General features: G+C 36.8%; 1 pseudogene; it reads right to left on the bottom strand.

The window, feature by feature from the left end:
* Positions 1 to 342: 342 nt before the first annotated feature.
* Positions 343 to 14,316, bottom strand: LOC100767918 (annotated as a pseudogene).
* Positions 14,317 to 15,737: the final 1,421 nt, after the last annotated feature.

Below are 15,737 nucleotides of genomic sequence, written 5' to 3'. Positions count from 1 at the left end.
GAAACAGGAGAAATACAGTCTATTTAATTTCTGGGAAACCTTAGATAATGTATCTTGACACTCAAATATCCTCAGGTTCATAATTTGTGCAAAGCTATTTTGTGCAAGGAGGCTAAACCTGGTTAGTCAGTTTGAGGAAGTTCATATGTGCAGTACAAGAAATCATTTCCCGACAATGGGGATGAAAGAAGCAGCTCTGGGCTTCTTGCTGTGTTAGCCTTATTATGTTCATAAGCCACGACCTCTGGATTTAAAACAACCTACAAAATGTATAGCATAATCACTAGCCATTTTTCTTCCTTTCTCCTTTCCTGTTGCATAATTATTTTTTGTTTCTGGGGCTCAGGATATTTCTGGTGCCTTGGCATACAATGGTACTTTACAGGCAGGTATTATTGTAGCACTTCCAGGTCTTGGTGAGGTGGGCAGGCTGCTCCCAGTTTTACAGGTGTCCAGCACAGACGAAGTTCCTGCAGTTGCTCCCTGTGTTCATTTTCCAGTCTAGTTCTTCTCTTCACCTTTATTTCTTCTTAGATACTTTGTTGATATATTATTTATTATTTATTAAAACTTGCCTGAGGATTCAGCATGCAAAGCTAGCCACAAGCCATAGAGGTCAGGCAATGGTGATGTACACCTTTAATCCCAGCAGCCATACTAGAAAAGCCTTATAGTTGAACAGAGGTGACACACACCTTTATTACCAGGACTCAGGAGACATGCAGATGTATCACTTTGAGTTCAAGGCCACCACGGCCTACACAAGAGTGAAGAGTAACAGAGACCAACCTTTGATCCTAGCACTTGGGATCATACACCTTTAATTCAAGGACTAAGGAGGTCGAGACAGGAGCATATGGCTGTGTGGAGAAAGGAATATAAGAAGGAGGAGGAGACAGGAATTTAGAGATTTTGGCTCTGAGGATTTGTGGAGACAGGATTGCTGTTTTATCTTGGTAGAGGCAAGATCTACTGGCTTGACTGCTTTGGTTCTCTGGTCTTCAGCTTGAACCACAATATCTGTCTCTGGGATTTTATTATCCATGTTACAGATAGTAAGAATGTTCTTGATTTGGTAGCCGCTTATCTGCATCTGGGGTTACTTTGTGGTCATAGTTCTTCTTCCTCTTTTCCTTCCTCTTCCTCCTCCCCTTCCTCTTCCATATTCTTTCAAATCTCCTTTTCCTTGCTCCTTAGGTTGACTTTCTCCAGTAATTTTCTTACCTCTCTTTCAGATGTATGTAGCACCAAGAAAAATTTCAAGAACCTAAGTATTGACTTTTAAAGACATACTATCTGCTAGGGAAAACAATTTTAAAGGCCTTTGCTTTCACTGGGTCCATAAGCAAGTAAACAGAAATAATGGGGGCTAGGGCATAAATATCTTGTAGATTCTTTTGTCTCCATAGCTGTTCTAGGTAAGTAAATACCTCTTCCTTCCTTCCTTTCTTCCTTCCTTCCTTCCTTCCTCCCTCCCTCTCTCCCTTCATTCCTTCCTCCCTCCCTTCCTTCATTCCTTCTGTCCGTATTTGAGCTTAAAGATTGCAATTTCTCTTAACAAGGACAAATTAGCATGGAATGAGATTGATGTCTTTGATACCATTGAAGACCTCCATGGCATTATGAGTATCTTCTTTGTGGCTGTGTATGACCATCAAAACATACCATGCCTTATTTATGATTTAACTCTTCTGTTCTTCTCAATATTAGTCAGGCTTTGGAAATACTGCCTTGAGAAAATTTCAACCATAATATAGTAAGCTTGATTTCACCTATATTTTCTGGATGTTGGTCAGGAAATCCCTGAAGCAATTCTGTTGTTTTTGAATGTTGCCTTTCATTGAAGATCTTGGGAGATTGGATTAACACGGGTAGGAGATGCTCCTGATGTTGGGACTGCAACTTAGCAGATACTTTGTGGCACTGTTCTGTTTGGTTTGTATAGATAGCCAGCAAACCTTTGTTAAACTGTTTTAACTGTAATTGTTTCTTTGAAAGATTAAATTCTATTCCTGCATTAATTTTACCCTTTTCTTGCCATTAAAGACATTTTGTCCTTATTAATGATATTGAGGCTATTTGCAATTAAGACCAGTAGTGCCACATTTGTTGGTTTTAGTTTTATTATCTTGTAAAGTTGCAGAATCTCTTCTGTTTGACCCAGAAACTACAGGAGGTAGCCATTTGACCATGAATTATCAGAGTTTTTTTTCTTCCTCTTCATGGTTGCAATTCAAATTTTGTGCCAGAAATGGACAGTTGCATACTTCTTCCTTTTAATGCCAAGGGTACCCAGCATGTTCACATTTATTGTGGTTGGCCACTTCTGTGAGACAGTGGAAAATCATTATACTTCTTATTCTTTTTTGCTTACTTAAATTTCTTCTTCTTTTTTGCCTACTTAAAAAAGTGAGCCTGTGTAAAATCATCACAAAAAGACAACAAATTTTAGCCTGCTTTTCAAAGCTAATAATGATATTTCAGTGTTTCCATTATCAAAGATCATGGTTCATTTCACAAACACTTCATGACTATTCTGTGCAGCATAGTGACCACTAACTAATTTGGTTAAGACCAGTGTGAGAATTTAACTTCAATGATGTAAGACCTGAATTTGCAATTGAATTGCTGTGTGATATAAGGGTAAAATAAAATATACATTGGATCATGAAAGCTTAGTAAGAAACATAATATTTTTCATGATTAGATTTTTATTTGATATTTCATGTTGAAGTTTAAATGTATTTCAATAAACAAAATTTATGTTTGAAATAATCTCATCCATTCTTTTTAATTTTTATTGTGGCGGCTAGAAAATCTTAACTAACATACATGACTCATTCTATTGGGTATGCTTGTCTATAAATTTTACTCTCAGTTTTCCATTTCTCTCTACTTCTACTTTCATCTTTGTCATATTTCTACCCCTGAACCAAATGGCAAAGCATTTGAAGGAAGATGATAATTATAAATAAATCAAAACTATAATACTAATAAAATGAAACAAAAATGTTAAGATCTGAAAGGATTAAAAATTCCAAATGGCTAAAATACTTTAATTACAGTAACGGCACATTAACATTATTTTCTGAAGTCTTAAGAAGGTGTAATATATACTCAGATTAATCATTTGATATTACCTACTATGTCATTATTATGTGTTCAGATGAGATTATAAATATATTCTAGATGATATCTTGTAATCACCACCTATGGCTCTGACTCATGATTATTTCTTCTTTAGCTGCAGCCTTCAACTGCCTGAGGATGAACTGATCAAATTAACTTCCCTCTTTCAGTTGATAAGTGATACTTTTTTCTCACACAATACCCATTAATTTGATAACATTCTGTAATGGGGAAATTTTGATCAAATCATTCATTTGGACCATATGGATGGAAGCATGTCCATTTTTGGAAGTACCCTGGAGCTTCCATGGGGCATTGATAGTTTGAAATCTGAATTGTTGACATGAACAAAAAAATCATTAGGCCTCATCTAGGCTGGCATGAGATTTATGTATGTAGTGATGCCCAGAACATATTTTTAAAGAATCCAGTATTTGATTTACCCTTTGATAACATGGAAATAATAGTTAAAACATATTGCACAGAAGTATGCAACCTTGAGTCATTTCTCAGCTCCTCCTTTACTTATGTGAACTTCAGAGGTTCTTTAGCTCTAGAAGCCCACATTTCTCATCTCTAAAGTAGAAATTATCGGAAAGCCCCATGTGTAGGAATGCCATGAAGACTGATGAGACAGTACTTATGAAGAACTTGAACAATGCTTACATAGAAGGTTGTCAGTACACAGTTACTATAATTATCACTATTTTTCTGCCATTTTTAGGTTTCAGCCTCAGTGAAAAGTAGAAAGTCGGGGTGAGCTGCTCAGGAGCAGAAAGTGACCAAATCCCACATCTATGTCAAATGGAGTTGCTTACTATAGAAATATCAAGGAAGAAGACTGTAGAACATACCAGTCATTATGGGATATGCAGACTTAAGCCTGGAGTTAGGCATTTGTTGTAGTGCTGTGCAGAATGGTCCAAGTGCAACAAAGTCTAAGAGTCCCTCAGAGGGGCCCTGACTTCTCTATTACTGGGAAAGAGTCTCCAGAGCCTTTAGTGAGGCACACCTAAGGAAGGAAGATCCCTCCTGATGAGTCAATCAGGTGAATAGCAGTAAAATGTGGAAAGGCAGCAGGTGAGACAGAAATGTTCACCTGGAAAAAAAGGAATGAATACTTTTTATGGGTTACTGGAAGCCAGAATGCAAAGTACATAAAAAGCCAGAGGTGAAAATGAGCAATGTGCTGCTTTTTGATGGAACATAACAAAGCATAAAATACTTAGGAAACATATCAGCAACATATAAGACATTTACTACTTGATGTCATCACATATTTTAGGAAATAAATGCCATTATATTCTTAAGGATAAACTTAGCACTTATTAAACATATATATTTATTTAATATATATATATTTTAAAACACACATATGTATTATTTAAACATATTAAACACACACACACACACACACACACACACACACACATATATATATATATATATATATATATATATATATATTTAATCAACAAACCTTTAGAATTTTTTACATAGAAAGATTAGAATTTAAAAGTACCTGGAGGAATCCAACATAGAAAAAATACTATGTGGCTAATGCCACAGCTGCCTGTGTGAAGTTGTAGTAGTGCCTACTACAAAATGGCACAAGTTTGTGGTAGGAAGACAGGTTATGAGAGTTAAGGCAGAAGCCCATATGAATCAGGGCTTTGCTTTTTCAGTTTGATTTCTCATAGAAAGCAAACACCAAGCACGATTGCAAACACAACAAAAGTCATTCTGATTTTGATATTTTACTAATCAGTCAGTAAAGGTCTTGTCACACAAGCATTAAAGGAGAACCTAAGTTTGATTTATAGAATGTATTTAACAAATTCAAGAATGATGGTAAATAAATGTAGTGTCATCTGTAAAGATGGAGACAGTCAGATTTCTGGGCTTGCTGGTTAATCAGCCTAGAAACACTGGGGAGTCTCAAGTTAATGAGAGTCCATGGCTCTCCTATGGAATCTAGTGTTTTCTTGTTTCCACACACAGATATATATACACCTGAACACAAGCATGTTCTCATGTACACATCCCTATATACATATATATATATATATATATATTAATTATATTAATTAATTATATTAATATATATTAATAAAACCTAAGATCACTCTGGATAAGCATAGAGAATAGATTAAGGGTGTGATTGAAAAGGGCATGAGTAATCCTGGAAACCAATCTGTGAAAGTCTAAATCTAATAGAGCTTCTCTGGAGACAGGTATCAGAAACCTGCTTCAGGTTGTAAAATAATAAACATCCTTGAAAGGAAAGGAAGGCTTTCACAGGATCTAAAAGACCTCACATCAGAGATTTCCCAACCCTTGCAAATCAACCTTATGTTTTTAAGTGGGTTTGCTCCCCACCCAGGTTGGTACAGGACACATCTGGATACCAAATTCTTAGCACAAAGGAGATTTATTACCCCAGAGGAACAGGCAAGAATGTGGGCTCAAAGGCAGCAGTAAGCAAGCAAGCAAGCAGGTGTTTGTTTTTTGTTGTTGTTGTTTGCTGTTGTTTTTATTTTTTTGCAGGAGTGGGCTTTTAAGGAGAAAGGGAGGGGTGTCTGTGATAAGGTGAGTTGGTAAATACTGATTGGATGTGTTAGCGAAATAATGAATTTTGATTGTTGGACCTTGGTGTTTTGTCTCAAGAATGAATCATTGAATTTTAGCAAGAGAGAGGGAAAGGAAGAAAAGGGTGAAACCTGGCAGCATGTTTGCCATGCTAGGGCCTGTTAGAGCTCTTCAATGATCCCACCTTAATCTCCTTTGTTTTAGTAACAAAGGTACTTGTACATGTCTTTATTTTCCTCTCCCTCCATGCATCTGTACATTCTTTTTCTCCTCCACTTCCTCCCTCCTTCTATCTTCTGCCCTCCCTCCTTCCCTGGCACCATCCTTCCCCTTTCCCCCTTCCCCCTTCCCTCCATCCCTCCATCTATCCCTCTGTCTTCTCCCTGTCTCTACTTTTCTCTCTGTCTTTGTAAATGACCTCTGAGTAATTCACCTGGAGGAATCCAACATAGAAAAAATACTATGTGGCTAATGCCACAGCTGCCTGTGTGAAGTTGTAGTAGTGCCTACTACAAAATGGCACAAGTTTTTCTATGTTGGATTCCTCCAGGAAGTTGAGATATTGGCAACAGGATGAATCTGTAACCCATTTGCCTAAAACAAAAGGAGAATTAACAAAAGCTAGCAATGTTTTGTACAGCAGTGGTGGGGAATTGCAAGAAGGGAGGAGTTAATACTGACAGAAGCTCCATGATCCCATGGGTAGACTGCTGTAAAACTCTAGTCAGAGACACAGTGAAATAATCAGTCATTGAGAGTATGAGTGTACCAATAGCCTTCTAAAAAGGAAAAAAGGAAAGCTGGAATGTGAATTGGTTTTCTTTACTGATCACTTGTCAATTATCAATTTGACCTACAAAACTTACCTTTTATTGAAAATGGATTTCATCTCAAATCATGAAATCAGTTAACAATGACAAAACACTATAAAGGGCTCCAAAGCCCTCCACAATTTGCATGCTGAACATTGTGACTTTGAAGGTATTACCTTTTGCAAAACAAACCATAATAAAGGCACAAGAGAATTATTTGTCAGCTCCCTTATTGAGAATGGCAGAATTTAACGCAGGAAGCAACTAAAACAAATATATAGGACAGTAAAGAGTATAACCATTTCCTGCCTGTAATAATAATGAATTATTAATTTATTACATGTTATGGAAGAGTGTACACTGGTAAGTTTACCTTAGATTTCTGTTTAACTGCATATTAAATTGTTTCATGAACTCAACAAAAGATAAGACTTCAAAGTTCTAGCACTGAATTATAGAAATATTATGGCATACCCCAAAACTTCTGAAGTAAATGTGTGACAAAATGACTAAAATATATGGGATATGAGTATCTGCTAACACAATTACTGATGAAGAACAAACATCTGTATTTTCTAGGTCTTGCCCCTCATGGTATTGGCTTATATTCTTTCTTTGGCTAACCCACCTATCTGCCTGAGGTAGTGTACTGCCATACTGCCAATGGAAATGTCAGCCTGGAAGATTCAGTGCAGAAGGATTCTGCTTTTCTTCTTTTTGTGTAAGTCTTGGATAAATAGATTTGGTTTTATTCTCTCTCTTTCCAAAACGTCAGTGGGAATTAAAAATATAATCAACTGCTACTCAGCTTCATACACAAAAGGCATAAATATTTTTGTAGAATATAAATCAATTTTCCTTGCACTCTTTAACTACCCCTACGTATTTGAAGGTGAATATGTTCAATTTTCTTTGGTGTCTATAATGTCTCAATTCATTCGATATCAATTAGCTGTATGTAAGTAAAGAAGACAATATGGTTTTGTCTCAAAGTTTTACACAATGATTTTATTGTTGCTCCCCCACCCCCACACTGTCTCCTTTCTAAACTGAAATATCAGGCATTTGTTTTTACTCATCCCCATGCTTCTGAAGTCAGCAATACACTTGTTCCTGGTTTTGTTGACACCCTAGCTTTTACATGACAATAAGGCTACCAAGCAACATGAATGCAAAACAAGTGGGGGCTACCATTGATTTCCTTTTAGTACCAATAAATTTATTTTCATTTCTTTATTTATCATTGTTATTATTTTTTCTAGTGTGTGTATGTGTTGGCACACATGCACATTTGAAAGAAGTCAGAAGGCAACTTTGAGAAGGTTATCTCTTCCATCATGGGATTTGAGAATCAAATTCAGGGTGTGAGGCTTATGGAGAAGAACATTTACCTACTGAGCTATCTTGTTGACCTGACTGCTAATAATTTTTGACATCGTTCTATGAAAAGTCTGCAGTTCTAAGATGTTGTCTATGTTTTATATTTTCCTAGAAATAATAAAAATAAAAATGCAATTTAATTAAAGAATTTTGAGGCATTCCATGGTAAAAATAAGGTGACATTATTCTGCAATGAAAATCTGTAGAGATTTGCCTAAAGGGTTGTTGTTCTAGCCTTTGGGGCTAGAAGAAGAAAAGTCACAGAAATGGATTTTTCTTGTTCTTATTTCCCCATTTTGAAGCTCAGGAAGCTTCAAATGAATAATAAGAAAGCATAAAATCTTGCAAGATGAAATGATGAGTAAGTCTGTCTATTCTTCCCAACACTGACATTCACACAGTCAGCAGGTAGAATGTTTCTACTAGGAGCCAGATCTTGCATTGTTTCTCTGTCTGCCATTTCCTGGTGCCTTCCCATGACCACCTCACTTACATTCCTTTGTAGATGCTCAGTGGGAGACCATGAGGAATCAGGGTGGCATGGTGCCCTTACTAGATTTCTGAAAAAAGTAATGTAAAATTTGTAGATTGAGAGTGAAAACTTTACTTTACTCATGTTGGGGAAGAGCTCAGGAACTTACTTGTAGGTCTTTTTGTTTGTTTGTTTGTTTGTTTGTTTGTTTTTTCGAGACAGGGTTTCTCTGTGTAGCTTTGGAGCCTATCCTGGCACTCGCTGTAGAGACCAGGCTGGCCTGAACTCACAGAGATCTGCCTGCCTCTGCCTCTAGAGTTCTGGGATTAAAGGCCTGCGCCACCAATGCCCGGCTTTCTTGTATGTCTTCTTGGTTAAGAATTGTTTCATAGTGAAACCCAGAATTGTTTGGAGCACAATTCAGAACTTTGAAACCTAAGAAGGCTTCATTCTCACAAGTATTTAGGTCACTGTGCTTTTTACTCCTCTCAATTCTGAGATGTAGGTCAGGTTTTAAGTGGTAATTGGATGCTGACCCTTTTAGTTGGGAAAGACAAAATCTCATAAACATTACACATCAGACTGTATCATGAGATAAAATGGGATTAAAATTTCTCTGAGGCAATACAATAGGCCCCCTTGATTTGTCACTCAAATATGACATGTCATAAAATTATCAGCCTGTCATTTTAGATGTGGGGGAAATACTAGAAAAAAAATTTCACACCAGTTAAATAGAAATGGGCCAGGGTATCCTTCTTTAACATACACCAGTTTTAAGCACTGCCAAGGAGTGTTTGTAGGTCTATTATCCTCCAAAGTCTATCTACCATCAAAATAACAAATACCCTCTGACAAGTCAAATATTTCAACTTGAATTATTTTAAGCCTTTCACATGTACGACCCTTTATTTAAGATATAGAGTAGGGAGTTAGTTATTCCCAGAGTCTAACACTGAACTCATGTGCTAGGTGAAATCCTCCCCTTCAGCTGTCATATGTTAAAAGCCTCGTGCAGTAGAAATGGTATACTGCTATCTTTGTCTCCCCATCTTCTTCAGTGGCTTCCATAGTCAAGACTCCTTAGAATTAGCTCTTTAAGGATCTGTAATTATGAGCACATTGCCATTTAAAGGAACATTTACCAATTGTTATCTGACTGACTACCCTGCTTACATAGAAACAGCTGAACAAACTTGATTTTCTTGAAACTTCCTTTACTGTGGGACTCATTGCAGTTGGAATTTGGCTCTTCTGTGAACTTATGTTAATCACATCTTTTACCATCGCTCACTAAATGGTACTGTCAATGACATGTAGGACCTTTCTTGTTGTTCCCATCTGCATATACTCAGCACTTACTATAAGACCTGGTTGTACACTGGATACTCTTGGCAACTTTGCATATGAAATTTAGGTAGCATTTACCATGGTCATGTGGAAATGATGTTCCTTACTGATCTTACCCCAAATGTTATGCTTCCAAATGACCAAAAAATAAAGTTATATTATACCTATTCTCCCAAGTCTAAGAATTGACTTCTATAAAACAGCTATATTTTGTCATGTCACAATTAATGAAAGCAACATTTTAGCATCCCCAAAGAATGATTTAATCAAATTCTCCAATAACTTGTGAGATGCAGAAGATTTTCCTATTTACAAGTAAATGACTTTCTTCATCTTGTTTGACTAATTTTATTTTGAAGTCTATTTTGTTAAGATATTAGGATTGCTACACTAGCTTGTTTCTTAGGTTCATTTAATAGGAAAATGTTCCCCACAAAGCTTTACTCTGAGGTAATATCTGTCTTTGTAGTTGAGGTGTGTTTCTTGTATGCAGCAGAAGGATGGATTCTGTTTTCATATCTAATCTGTTATCCTGTGTCTTTTTAGAGTGGAATTGAGTCCACTGATATTAACGTATAATAATGACCAGTGATTGCTAGTTCCTGCTATTTTTGTTTTTGTTAGTGATGGTGTTACATGTATGTTTCTCTTCTTAGGGCTTTTTTTGGTGTGCAATTATTTATTGCCTGTGTTTTTTTGTGGATGTAGTTAACTTCCTTGGGTTGGAGTTTTCCTTTTAGTACTTTCTTTAGAGCTGCATTTTTGAATATGTATTATTTAAATTTGGTTTTGTCATGTGATGTCTTGTTATCTTCATCTATGGTGATTGAATGATTTTCTGGATATAGTAGTCTAGGCTGGCATTTGTGGTATCTTAGTGTCTTCATAATGCTTGACCAGGACCTTCTGGCTTTCATTGTTTACATTGAGAAATTGGGGGTAATTCAGATAGGTTTGCCTTTATATGTTACTTGGCCTTTTTTCTTTGCAGCTCTTAATATTCTTTCTTTATTCTGTGTATTTTGTGTTTTGATTATTACCTGGCAAGGGGACTGTTATTTTTGGGGGGCGTCCAGTCTATTTGGTGTTCTGTAAGCTTCTTATACTTTCATAAGTATGTCATTCTTTAAGTTGAGAAAATTTTCTTCTATAATTTTGTTGAATACATTTTCTGTGCCTTTGAGCTGTACTTCTCCTTCCTCTATACCTATTGTTCTTAGGTTTGGTCTTTTCATGGTGTCCCAGATTTCCTGCATATTTTGTGTTAAGAATTTGTTGGATTTAACATTTTCTTTGACTGATGAATCAATTTTCTCTATCATAACTTCAATGCATGACATTCTTTCTTTCATCTATTGTATCCTGTTGTTTATACTTACATCTGCAGTTCCTGATTGTTTATCCAGATTTTTCATTTCTGGAGTTCCCTTATTTTGTGCTTTCTTTATTGCCTCTATTTCAGTTTTCAAGTCTTGAACCATTTCCCTCACCTGTTTAATTGCTTTTCCTTGATTTTCTTTAAGGGATTTTTTTAAAATCTCTTCCAATTTTTTGTCTTGTCATCTATTTTTAAGGGATTTTTCATTTCCTCTTTAAGGGATAAACTTATATTTAATGCTGTTTCCTTCTGCTTCATCTGTGTGGGGATGTTCAGGTCTTGTTGCTGTGGAACCAATAGTTTCTGTTGGTGTTGTATTTCTCTTTGTGTTGTTGAGTGTATTCTTACCTTGTTGTCTACCCATCTCTTCCTCTAATCAGTACAGGTGGAGCTTGTACATCATGGGGTGCTTCTTCCTCCAATTGGTTTAGTTGAGTGCTGTGGTTCTGTTGATCACTCCTTCAGGTGCAGGCAGTGTTGAGCCTCTGGTAATTGCTCCTCCAGGTGTAGATGGTCTCAAGGCTCTTTATCAGAGGACCAGGACTCCAGTGGTCACTCCTCCAGGTGCAGGGGGCACCAGGCTCTAGTGATTACTCCAATAGGTTCAGGCATGGCTGCGGCTGAGGCTCCAGTGGTCAGATAGTTTCTGGTGGCCACTGCTGTCCTGGGCCCACTGTGGTGTGGTGCTGATTCTGTCTCTTGGAATGCCCAGAAGCACTTCTTAAGATAGTTTCTGGAAGCCACTGCTGACACTGCTTCTGGGCCTCTCCCTTGGCTGCTGATGCTCACCTCTTCCCCCAGCTTCTGGGACTCTGCTCAGCCACTGGTGCTCTCTCAGAAATTAATTTTTTTAAAAAAGCAACTGGGTGTGCAGATTTGGCTTAGTGGTAAAATCATTTGCTGCTCTTATAGAGGACCCAGGTTTGGTTCCCACAAGGTGGTTCACAATCATCTATATCAGTTCCAAGGGATCAAACAACTTCAACAGACCTCCTCAGACACTACTCATGTGATACACATACATACATAAAGGCAAAACACTTATACATACAATACAAGAAATAATTAGAAAACATCAAAACTATGATATTTTCCCCTTTGCCAAATAAAAATGCATAAAAATCATTAAGACTATACCCTGACTATACAGCTCTCTATAATTGCCCTTCATGGTTAATAATCACATGGATGATAATCACATGGATGTATACAGTGTATAGACATCTTTCTGTAGCCATCCACCAACTCTGGATTTCTTATAAAGCTAACACACTATAAATAGATATCATATTGTATGATTTGTGGAAGAACTACAAGAAAATAAGAACCTGTCTATGCTCAAAACTAACATACTTGTTCATGAGCAATACCATCTGTAGTTGTTTGAATTTACATGTAATGAACACATACATGTAACCAGCAATTGCATACAGATTTTTCTTTATGCAGTTGTAGACCCTGGGTTTTATTTCTGAACTTGATACTCCAGAGAATGGGGATAAAATCTGGTTAAAACTTTTGATCTTTAACCTATTTTTTAAGAAGAGAAAATAAAAGTTTATTAGTTATGTACTTGGCCTAAATGATGACAGTGATGATAGAATGATAGCTAGGTAAATTTTCCTAAGCAGGCATTAACCTGAGAGAAAAGAGAAAAGCTATCAAATGTGACATCAAAACTATGATGTTGGAAGCATACCAAGGTTTGGAGAAATGTCTCTTACTTTACAGCTGTTTTCAGAATGTCTCTCAATCAATATGAGCTTATGTTTTCTTCTCTATCTACTAATTCAGAATCAGGATTCATTTAAAATTTCCCTCCATCATGTACTGATCAAGAAGGAAATTGCTGGCCCTAGGAACCAATTAGAGCTTAACTCTCCTCCTGACCATCCCTCAGCAGCTGTTCCTAGAGAAAACTGGAAAGAGCTCAAAGAAAAGCTGCTTTGGAACAGACAAACTCGCCTGGAACTCATAGACCAAGCTAAGGCTGCCCTGCCAGCCATCCTGGCATCTCTCTGAGTGGTGATTCCATTTAGCCTGAGAGCAGTGTTCTGTGTCGGGTGCTAAGAAGAATTTAGAGCATCAATTAGACATGGTTTGTACCCTCAGGAATCTCACAATGTACTGAAGGAAACAAGATAAACAGTCAATTAAGAGAAAGTAGATACACATGTACACATAAAAATATTGATTTAGTTTGAGGAAAAGGAGGGACATGCTTACGACTCTCATCAAGGAAGTTTTGCATATCAGCATTTATGTGACTCTACCAGAAAGGGGAGTTTCTGAGTGCCATGTAAGGGTTGCATGTCAGGAAAAGGCACCCCTGTACCTTTTCCCCTTTTTTGGTATGCTTCCTCTTCCTATCTCTTGTATTGTCTCCCCCTTTTTCTTTCCTCATTTTCTTCATTTTGTCTTTCCAAAGGCTCCAGGTCAGAGAGAAATTGACTTGAGTTCAAGGAATGAGAAGGCCTTCCAGGGGATCTGCCCTTTGAGACTTTGGATGATATCTCAGGATACATTTGTTGGTTGTCACATGATCTGATATTAGGTTATTTATGATATACTGTGTCTTTCCTTAGGCCTTTACCTGTCAAAGGAATTAATTCAATATATTTTCTCTCATTAAAACCATCATTTTATCAAGTTAATAATTAATATAAAGGAAAGTTTAACTTTGTATTTGATTTACTAAATAGTCTATTAGTACAAAACTCATGGTCATTCCCAAGCTCTATTTTGATTTAGGATGGTATGCATGGAAAGTAGCTATCTAGACTTTGCAGAATCACAGTTGTACCTGGGAAATCATAGAGAATATCCTGAGACTCCTGCATGATCCTCCTCTGTACCTCTATATGTTCCTCATCCTGGTAGGTCATGATATTTCCACATCTTTTGAACAAATAATGCAGTCCTTATCTTTGGATGTCTGTACTGTCTTTCGCTTCTATTATAGTTTCCAACATTTATGGATTACATTTCTCTCTTTTACTTTTAGAATCTAATCAGAGGTTGTTTTGCTTTCCCATATAGTGAGGAGAACCAGGGGGAAAGACACAGATGGTAACGTTTCAAAAAGAAAACTGAGAAATTGCACATACATCTTTCAGCTTCATGGCAAAAGGGATGCCAAGATTCTTGGGTAAAATGTGCAGTGTGACACAGGCTGCAGCATACTGGAAAGGGTGAGGCCAGCCCATGGAGGGCAGTGCAGTAAATCTCTGGTCCAATCCAACTGCAGAACATGTGAGCTCTTAAACTCTGGCAACTATTTTCTTTTTTCCTTATGGAGTTTTTGACCTCTCCTGTACACTGAGATAGGTTTCATCTGGTTAGAACGTGTGTCATATTTAAACTTCCTTTAGATCTGTGGAGTTTAAGTGAAAAAAGATTAAAATAAACCTACCATAGTCCATAACACACTGAAATGATGCTGGGGTGGGAGAGGGGCAGTAATTGCGCCCAGATAATGTTGTCATACTTTGTAAAGCCTTTAATGCTGGAATTTATTTATTAATGATGCATGGGTTATTACCCACCATCTGTCTTGTGTTAGCAGTGTGCTGTTTCATATTATGGTAATGTGTTTCTGATTTGAGTTGTGTTGAAAGCCAGAACAAGGCATCTCATGTGCAGTCCTCTTTGAGGCCTGCTGTTTTCAATTCCTCTTCACAGAAAGAGCTTTTATTTGATTTGTTATGGGGATTTTTTTCTTCTGTTGCCAAAACAGCTGCAAGCCTGGAAGGGAATAAGACACAGAGCCACATCAAACTTGTTAGCTTGTAAAGAAAAGAAAGAAAGAAAGAGAGAAAAAAGAAAAGGAAAATAGAGTGTCCCAACAACAACAATATGAGAGAGGAGGTAGAAAGCAGCAAAAGGTAACAGGCATAATTTGCAGTTTATGCACTGTAGATTGAAATGCAATGTATTTGACTGATCTCCACTCATACCAAATAGAATCTCTTTCTTTTGGTTATTTTTAATATACAAATAATAAATACAAGTCTTTAATGAGCTGGCAACCATGATAACCATTAAGAGAAAATGCAATGATTTAAGCTTTGATATATTTTAATTATTTGTTAATGAGTAGAGAAAAAGGAATTACATAACAGGAGTCCATCCTTACCTACTATGCATGTTTGCTCCTCTGGGGTTCTTTGTCTCTTGATTCTCCCTGTCATGTGAAATATGCGGCCAGAAAGCTGAATTCAGGTTAACAATGCTGATGGGATGCTTCAAGTCTTCCCTGATTGACACAGTACACAAGCTACAAAAGTTATTAGATACGTAGTCAGAATTTGTTAATATTGTTAGTTTAGTCACTTTTAATTAATTTAAATTTAACTAAGAACATGAGCTAATAGCCACTATTGGGAGCATAGAATTCTAGCATTAAAGAGTGATGAATTTTCTGTTACAATCCTAAAGATAAGTGATTAGAACTTAATTTCAACCAAAGGAATTTGTCGAAGACTTTTTCTCTGACATATTTTTTCAAAGTTTGCAGCAGTAACCTTTCTTTCACAAGACCAATGTAAAGTTCCTTGAAACATATCCATAAATGCTGCTGTCTAATGAAATAGTATTTCATAAAAAATTTCATATGCCAAACAAATAC

This window comes from Cricetulus griseus, chromosome 2 (genome assembly GCF_003668045.3).
Source record: "Cricetulus griseus strain 17A/GY chromosome 2, alternate assembly CriGri-PICRH-1.0, whole genome shotgun sequence".
In the NCBI taxonomy this organism is placed as follows: Eukaryota; Metazoa; Chordata; class Mammalia; order Rodentia; family Cricetidae; genus Cricetulus; species Cricetulus griseus.
The sequence above is the reverse complement of the archived record's forward strand: the minus strand, read 5'-3'. Positions and strand labels throughout refer to the sequence as shown.